The sequence below is a fragment of the Amblyomma mixtum genome, chromosome 8 (genome assembly GCF_055824585.1).
Source record: "Amblyomma mixtum isolate Tamu chromosome 8, ASM5582458v1, whole genome shotgun sequence".
Classification (NCBI taxonomy): Eukaryota; Metazoa; Arthropoda; class Arachnida; order Ixodida; family Ixodidae; genus Amblyomma; species Amblyomma mixtum.
The window spans coordinates 142,720,369-142,727,690 of record NC_143019.1 but is presented as its reverse complement, the minus strand read 5'-3'; the positions used below and the strand labels follow the sequence as shown (position 1 = coordinate 142,727,690).

Genomic DNA, 7,322 nt, shown 5'->3' with positions numbered 1-7,322 from the left:
GCTAAGGAGAACAGAGGGGTGCAGCTAGACTGGACAGCACCGAAATTGGCTGCAAGGATGGGTAAGGTCATGCTGTTTAAATCATTTAATGTGAACAGAAGTAGTATTCCCTTACGCTTACATTGGCTATGGTAAAGAAGAACCACTTAAATAGGTATGAGCATGCAGTAGAACTCACTGGTCATTTTGCCTAGCCCACAATTAGGGTTCGCCCCGCCGCGGTGGCTCAGTGGTTATGGCGCTCGGCTGCTGTCCCGAAAGACGCGTGTTCGATCCCGGCCGCGGCGGCTGCATTTCGATGGAGGCGAAATTCTAGAGGCCCGTATGCTGTGCGATGTCAGTGCACCTTGAACAATTCCAGGAGGTCGAAATTTCCGGAGCCCTTCACTACGGCGTCCCTCATAGCCTGAGTTGCTTCGGGACGTTAAACCCCAATAAAGCAAAGCAAAGCAACATTGCGGTTCGTGTCACGCCAAGCAGTCACACAAGGCAAGAAACCTTCTGCGCAAGGTTGATTGATGTATTCTTTATTTACATGCCAGTAACAATGCATCAACCAGAATGCTGGTGACGAAACAGTAGGCAGCGGAAGGAAATTGGTGTCAGCGAGGTGTGACTGCAGTCACTTTTCACCACTGTCGACCATTTTGTTGAGCTGCGAAATTGCAAGTCCACTTATGTGTTCACAAATCATTTTTTACCTTGTGTCATGATTGTAAAGATGAATAGACAGTAGAATAAAACTGCCGCTTCTTCAATTTTGGTGTAACAAGAAAATGACCGCTCTTCGTTCCATTTTTTTATTAAACAACTTCATTGAACTAATGCGCCGATGTATTAAGATTAGGGCTATTCTCTCCCCGAAGCAAAGACTAATAGGCGTAACAAGAAGAGAGTACATGCGAGTCTGCAGATTTGTGTGTCAAGTGTTTACACTTCTTGGAAACGCTGCTCTTTAAGAACGACAAACAACTGTGATGTATGTGATGCCATTCAAGACTGAGATGCCGTAAATCAAGATGAGGAACACTCAAAAGAAGTAAATAAACCTACTTGGTAACATGTAGGTTCTTATTGATGTGGCTTCAATAAAGGCAGCCATCATGCAGACGACTACAGGTGCTCAGTGAGGCAGGAAAGAGTGTGAGTGCTGCAAGAACAGAGATCATGAGCAAAGGGCACCACTTCCTTAAGATAAACAGGGAATTAAAATGTTGCTTTGTGGCATTTTTTGCTTGTGTCGTTGACTTCCGGTGATGGTTGTTATTGTTCCTGTGCCACAAGTGAAACTACGTCAAACTGTTTCGTTGGGTCACGGTAGTCCTAGAATGTGAAATGTAAATGAAGGGAGACAGAATCAACTATGTAAAGTCTACGAGGTCTACAGACAGCCGTTGCGGCGAAAAGGTTGTACTGAGTGTTTTCGCGCAAAGTGCCGGGAAGCCAACCTATGATTCTCGGCGCTGCGTCACTTCTTTCCTTGTGATAACAGAGAATGCCGATAAAGTATCGCAATCACTAATAAGAGTGATTGTCAAAATGGTTGTGCGCCAAGAGAGAACAAATAAGATGCCGATGGCGTGCTGAAATGAAACGCCGATGTGCAGGGCTTGTAACTTCTCTGGTGTGCTTTTACTTCTATGGAGGTGCTGCAAACAAAAATGGTGAGAAATATCAGTTAAAAGCAACCACAAGTTTGCGACATCAAAAGTTACTAGTCATAGACTAATGACATTGACACTCAGCTGTTAAGCTTAATTGCCTCTCAGCAGAACTTGGCAGAATAGCAGTCGCTAAGTCTATACTTTAGTTGGCACTTCAGAAAATGAACAGTGCTACCGCTATAGTTTAGTTGGCTCTGCAGGCGCTTGTCTTCTAGTTGTGGAAATTTAAAACAATGACTAGAAGCTTGCAAGCACTATGGTATTTAAACAATAATATTTGTTAACACAGCTGCTTACAATTGTGGTCCGGTTGGTCCTATCCGGGTTAACACGAAGAACGGGAAAGTTGCTTGACAAAAAGGTCGGGATCCTGCATGACATTACATTCTGCGTGTTAGAACGACGAGATTTCTTAATCAGTTCTCATATGTCACTAAGTGCCACTGCAGTTATTATAAATGCACTGTTAATCAGAGTAGTGTAATCGTATGGGGTCCATCCTGTCAATACTTAGGTTGTACAGAAAACTAGATACCACGCCAAAATGAAGCCCGCTGCTAGCTTGTGCTACCGCTAATGTCAGTATAGCACTCAGACGGCGCTTCTGCCTTGTGGTTGTACTTTTACGCAGCTTGCGTGTTATAAGACATGAACGCCGAGAAGATTTCGTTTATTTTTTTTCGCAGAAAATGCGACAGCCAAGAGCGTTCAATTTTGAACCCATTGGCGCTAACTTTTCACGCTTTCTAGGCAGCTTGTTTTAGAGTGGCGTCACCACAAGTCTCAATTTTACCGTGCACTATAAATTTCAAGCCGCAAAACAAGTTTTTTGACGTCACATTCACCAGTGGTTCTCGGTCGAAGCCCGAGTCTGGCTATTCGACGAGCGAGAAGAAGTCTGTGATCAATATTTCGACTACATCGAAATCCCTCTCCTACCTGTACGGACAACCTTTCATGGTGGACAACGATCACTGCGCACGGTGGTAGCCACGACTCCATAGTGCCAGCTCGCCTGTTCGGAGGACCCTCCGGCCGCCTCGCTGAGTGGAGCCCGCGTCTCCAGGAGTCTGACACCACCGTCGTCTACAAATTTTGACGCAGGCACACCGATGCGGACTGCCTATCGCAAGCCCTTGCTGACAAGCCTCCGGAAGGGGACGATGAGGACGTCTTTGTGGGACCAACAAGCACACACGACTTTGCACAGCACCTGTGCTCGGACGCTGAGCTACAACGTCTCTTCCAGTATCTGGAAGTCAAGACTTCTTCATCCCGAGCAGCACTCAAGCGGGGTTTGTCCTCTTTCTGTTTGCAAAATGGCATCGTTGTGAAGAACATCTCCAACAACTCCGCAAACCTCCTCGTCGTTCCTAAAAGCTTAGAAGAAAACTTTCTGCAGTCTTCACATAAGCTGTCGCGTCGTCTCATGACGAACCAACAGCTGGGCGCCACGGCGTCACCCGCACCCTGCGCCGCATTGTAGAGAAGTACAAAATGTCCACGACCGTCGGCTGACGTCGCACGGTAAGTGAAAACCTGTCGGAATTGTCACTGACACAGGACAACACCGAACTGCTGGGACCGATTAGGGCGCTTTCAACAGATTCGCATGGAGCTGCTTGGCTCTATTCGGCAGTCGTCTTGTTGGAAACAAGTGGATCATTGTGGCGATTGACTACCTGAACCGTTAGGCCGAAGAAAAAGCCCTGCCCAACGGCACAGCATCGGAATTCGCGAAATGTTCCTCGAAACGCATCCTCCCTGCGACACGGCGCCCCAAAAGTGCTCATCGTAAACAGGGGAGCAGAGTTTACGGCGGAGGTGACGCAGGTCATCTAGCCCTATAGTCAGACAAGTCACTGAAGGACAACAGCATGCGATCCGCACACTAATGACCACATGAGCGTATGAATACGATTATCGCAGACATGTGTGCCATGTATGTCGATGCGGAACACAATATCTGAGATCTCGTACTTCCCTACGTCCTCTTCGCCTGCAACACGGCCGTGCAGGAGAGGCCCAGATGACGCCTTGTAGGGTCGTACACGGCAGGGGAGCAAAAGCTGCGTTTGACTCCACTCTACCGGGCGTTGCCGAAGAAGACCACCTCGACGTCACTGCCTACTTGCAGTGCGCAGAAGTCCGCCGACTTCCCCGATTACGGATGAAGGACTAACAGCGCACCGACGCGACACTCTACAGCCTACTATGATGCGGTGCATAATACAAGCTAGGAGAATGAGAGCTTGTGATTGGACTCTTATTAGCCGCAGACGGAGTCAAAACTATTGCGTCACTATTTCGGCCCTTGCAAGATCCATCGCCGACTAGGTGAAACGAATTATGAAGTCGTTCCTTTTGAAATGACAGCATCGCAGCTACGACGCACACTACCAGAAGTTGTCCACGTCATGGTCATTCGTGCCGACTGTTCATTTCTGTTTTGAAGCATTGGGTCCATTCTTATTCAACAGTGCGCAATGCCGCGAAGGCTGGTAACGGTTGTTTGTTGATACCTCAAAGCTACTGGAATGCGGCTTTGTTTCTGATGCAAGACGCGGCCAGATTTACCTTGAATTCGCACACTGTCACTAAACTGCTCCTACGTTGTTCGAGATTGTTGTTCCTTTTCGTGTTTTGTCTCGAAAGTTCTTTGTCAGCTTTAAATTGAGTGCGGCGGAGACAACCGCTGAGCGCGTTTGTTGCTATCGCCTCCACTGAGTTGTTCTGCTGTTTGTGAGTGTAAGACAGCCCCCATAGAGTTCATTTTGGGAAGTCTGCTCAACTGGTTAAGTGCCGTCCGCACTGCGTCACACTATTTATTAAGAGCCTTTGTTAACCAAGAAGCAACGCTGCTTTGTGGCCGATAATAAATAAAAAAAAATGTTCTGTGGCATGGGGGTTCCGCGCTCGTCTCGCAATCTGAAAGTCGGCTTATGTTCCCCACATCTCCGGAAGAAATGTTATTTTTGTTTGCCGGAGACTAGGTTTCGGGACGCCGCTTTTGTGGACATCTGGTTTTGTTGCCGATGAGCCATGTAATGGCTTGACCAAATAAGCATAAATCGACCTTGCTCCAGAGCTAATGAGCAAGCGCAGCCTGAAACCTGTCGGATACACTTATTCCAACGAGATTTAAATTTAGCGTTTAACTTGGCATAGATTGAAATTGTAAACCATGGCATCTATTGTGTGACGATAAAGTTAATTTTGTTGCTCAAAAATTTACTCGCAATGTAGGCTTGCTGAGCAGGAATAAAGAATTTTCCCGCGCAGGTTAAGCTGTTAATTTGTAACGCAGTATTTGCCTCACACATACAATATCGCCATTTAGTAAGGGGCTCGACAACTGGATCGAATATTAACAAACTGCTATCATTGCAAAAAACAAATTTTGAGTATTATTGAAAAGCTATCGTGAATAGACTCCTCTGCACCTGTATTTGAAAAACATGATCATCTTAAAATTTAGTAAGTAACTAACCAAGGACTAATAAAACAATTTTATTTCACTTCTCAATGACACTGCATGACATTCACTGAAATAGTTAACTTCGAACAGTCTGCACTAGCACGACAAACTCGTCATACCGATGTGTGAAAAGTTCCCAGGTACCGCACTAAGTATGGTGATCAACTGTGTCAGTGTCACCTACTAAAACTTCTAAACAGATTTCGCAATAGAGTTATTGAAATTCTCAAGCGACCTCTGCCAGATTTCCAGTTGCTCATGAAATGTTACCTTTAATTAGTATGTTGCACAACTTGCTATGCATTTCTGTTTGTTTTTTTATTGGGGTTTAACGTCCCGAAGCAACTCAGGCTAAGAGAGACGGCGTAGTGAAGGGCTCCAGAAATTTCGACCACCTGGGGTTCGTTAACGTGCACTGACATCGCAGAGTACACGGACCTCTAGAATTTCGCCTTCATCGAAATTTGGCCGCCGCGGCCGGGACAGAACCCGAGTCTTTCGGGTCAGCAGCCGAACGCCGTAACCACTGAGCCACCGCGGTGGGGCGCTAGGCATTTTACGCTGCATTATTATTTGTTTCTTTTTCCAATGCAATCACGTGTTTTTGATGCTTGCATTACGTAAACTTTTCTTTAAACGTATTTTACCCATTATGAACTGTCACCCTGTAAAAGTGCTTCATATTGTTACGGTGCCTAGTTGCTAGGCGAAGACGACGTTGTTTGGACGCTCGGCAGTTGAAGACGACGAGGACGTGACAGTTCGTGCTCGAGTGATTTGGCTCGGTGTGCCTTCTGACTGTGGCCGTCCCGTCTGCTGCTGGGCTAACCCCCTGTAATAATATGTGTGATGCTTTCCGGTGCTTTCGCTGGTACGGGATTCGAGCGCCTCTCAAGCTTCTTGTGCGCAGCTTTTACCTCGGCTTCCTCCGTCCGAGAGAATGAGAAATAATGTATTTATTCAATCCTTCTAAATGGCTTCGGCATAGCTCATTGTAAACGTCCACATTTTAACCATGTGTTTCAGTGACAATTCCATTGAAATTTTATGCCGGAAGGGGAGCTTCGCCAAGAGTGCTATGGCACAAGGTATTTGTCGCCCACACAATGAATGGTCGGAGACACGTTTTCCTAACATGTTACCGCAGAGAAGACCAGGGAGGCTCTTAGGGAAGCCCAGAGTCAGGAGGGAAGGTTATGCCCAATAAAAAGTGAGAGGGTATCCGGCCGCATTGGGTATTAACTTCTACACCTCCTGCACGCGAGACGGATGCTCGAACCACTTTGCCATCGTTGCGGTTGTAGGCCTTAAGTGCTTAAAATCTGTCTTGAAATAATTCTGTTTTAAAAAGGTGCCGAAAAATTGCCGCTTATAATAAGCAAGTAATTACTCGTTCGCATCCACCCTAGCTCAGCCATACGGCTACATTCTACTCCACCTTGGGGGTTACCCTAAAAAAACACATCTTTCACAGTGCCGCTTCCGACGAAGCACAGTACATGAAACTGGATGGAGCCCAATTGCAGAATAAATTCACTGTAGAATTCTCTAGCACTACCAGTTGCAATATTTTATTAAGACGGTCAAATCGGAGGTGTTTTACGTCAGCAGCGTGAAATGCTGGGATAGTCGGTTATTCATGTTCTATAAAAAACAAGCGAAAAAGTAGACGCAGAACAAGAAGGCGGCACACACATAGGATCGTCGGACTTACAACTCATTTATTTCTTGTAGATTTATTCATATACCTGAAGCCATTTTTCTTGCGCAAGCCCCAAAGCAAATAAAAATCGAGTCCGGTCGTCATTACATCTCCAACAAAAAGCGCCACTCTTTCCGTGCGATAAAGACAGACAGATCACATATGCAGAACTGCTCGTCGCTTTTTAGTAAAAATGCTTGAAATAGTTCTCTCTCATGCCAGGAATTCCTGCCCCCTGTCAATAATGCTCGTGCGTTGGAAGATAGGCGAGCATTTGCTGGACTCCTTCAGATGGAAAGCCACGCTGCTTCCTCTGCCCGTTTCCAAAGTGTTGCCGTGTTCCCTGAGGCATTCATTCAGGCATTGCCCCGTATGCCCGGTGTATGCTTTGCCACATTGCATCGGGAGAGAATCCATAACCCCCACGACACCCTCTGTTCTCCGTTTGGTCCTTGGTTTTGCAGGCTTTTTCTTTTTC

The 7,322-nt window shown here is 46.4% G+C and overlaps 1 protein-coding gene across 9 annotated transcripts in view; it reads right to left on the bottom strand.

Annotated features, from left to right (window-relative positions):
• Nucleotides 1–499: 499 nt before the first annotated feature.
• LOC149334672 (calsenilin-like) overlaps nt 500–7,322 on the bottom strand; it is a 461,575-nt gene continuing 454,752 nt past the window's right edge. For all 9 annotated transcript variants that reach the window (XM_089555284.1, XM_089555283.1, XM_089555280.1 and 6 more), the window contains 2 exons: nt 1,962–2,034; nt 500–1,649 (listed from right to left, as the gene is read on the bottom strand). The gene's annotated coding sequence lies outside the window, so the exon portion shown is untranslated. The remainder of the gene's footprint in view (nt 1,650–1,961; nt 2,035–7,322) is intronic.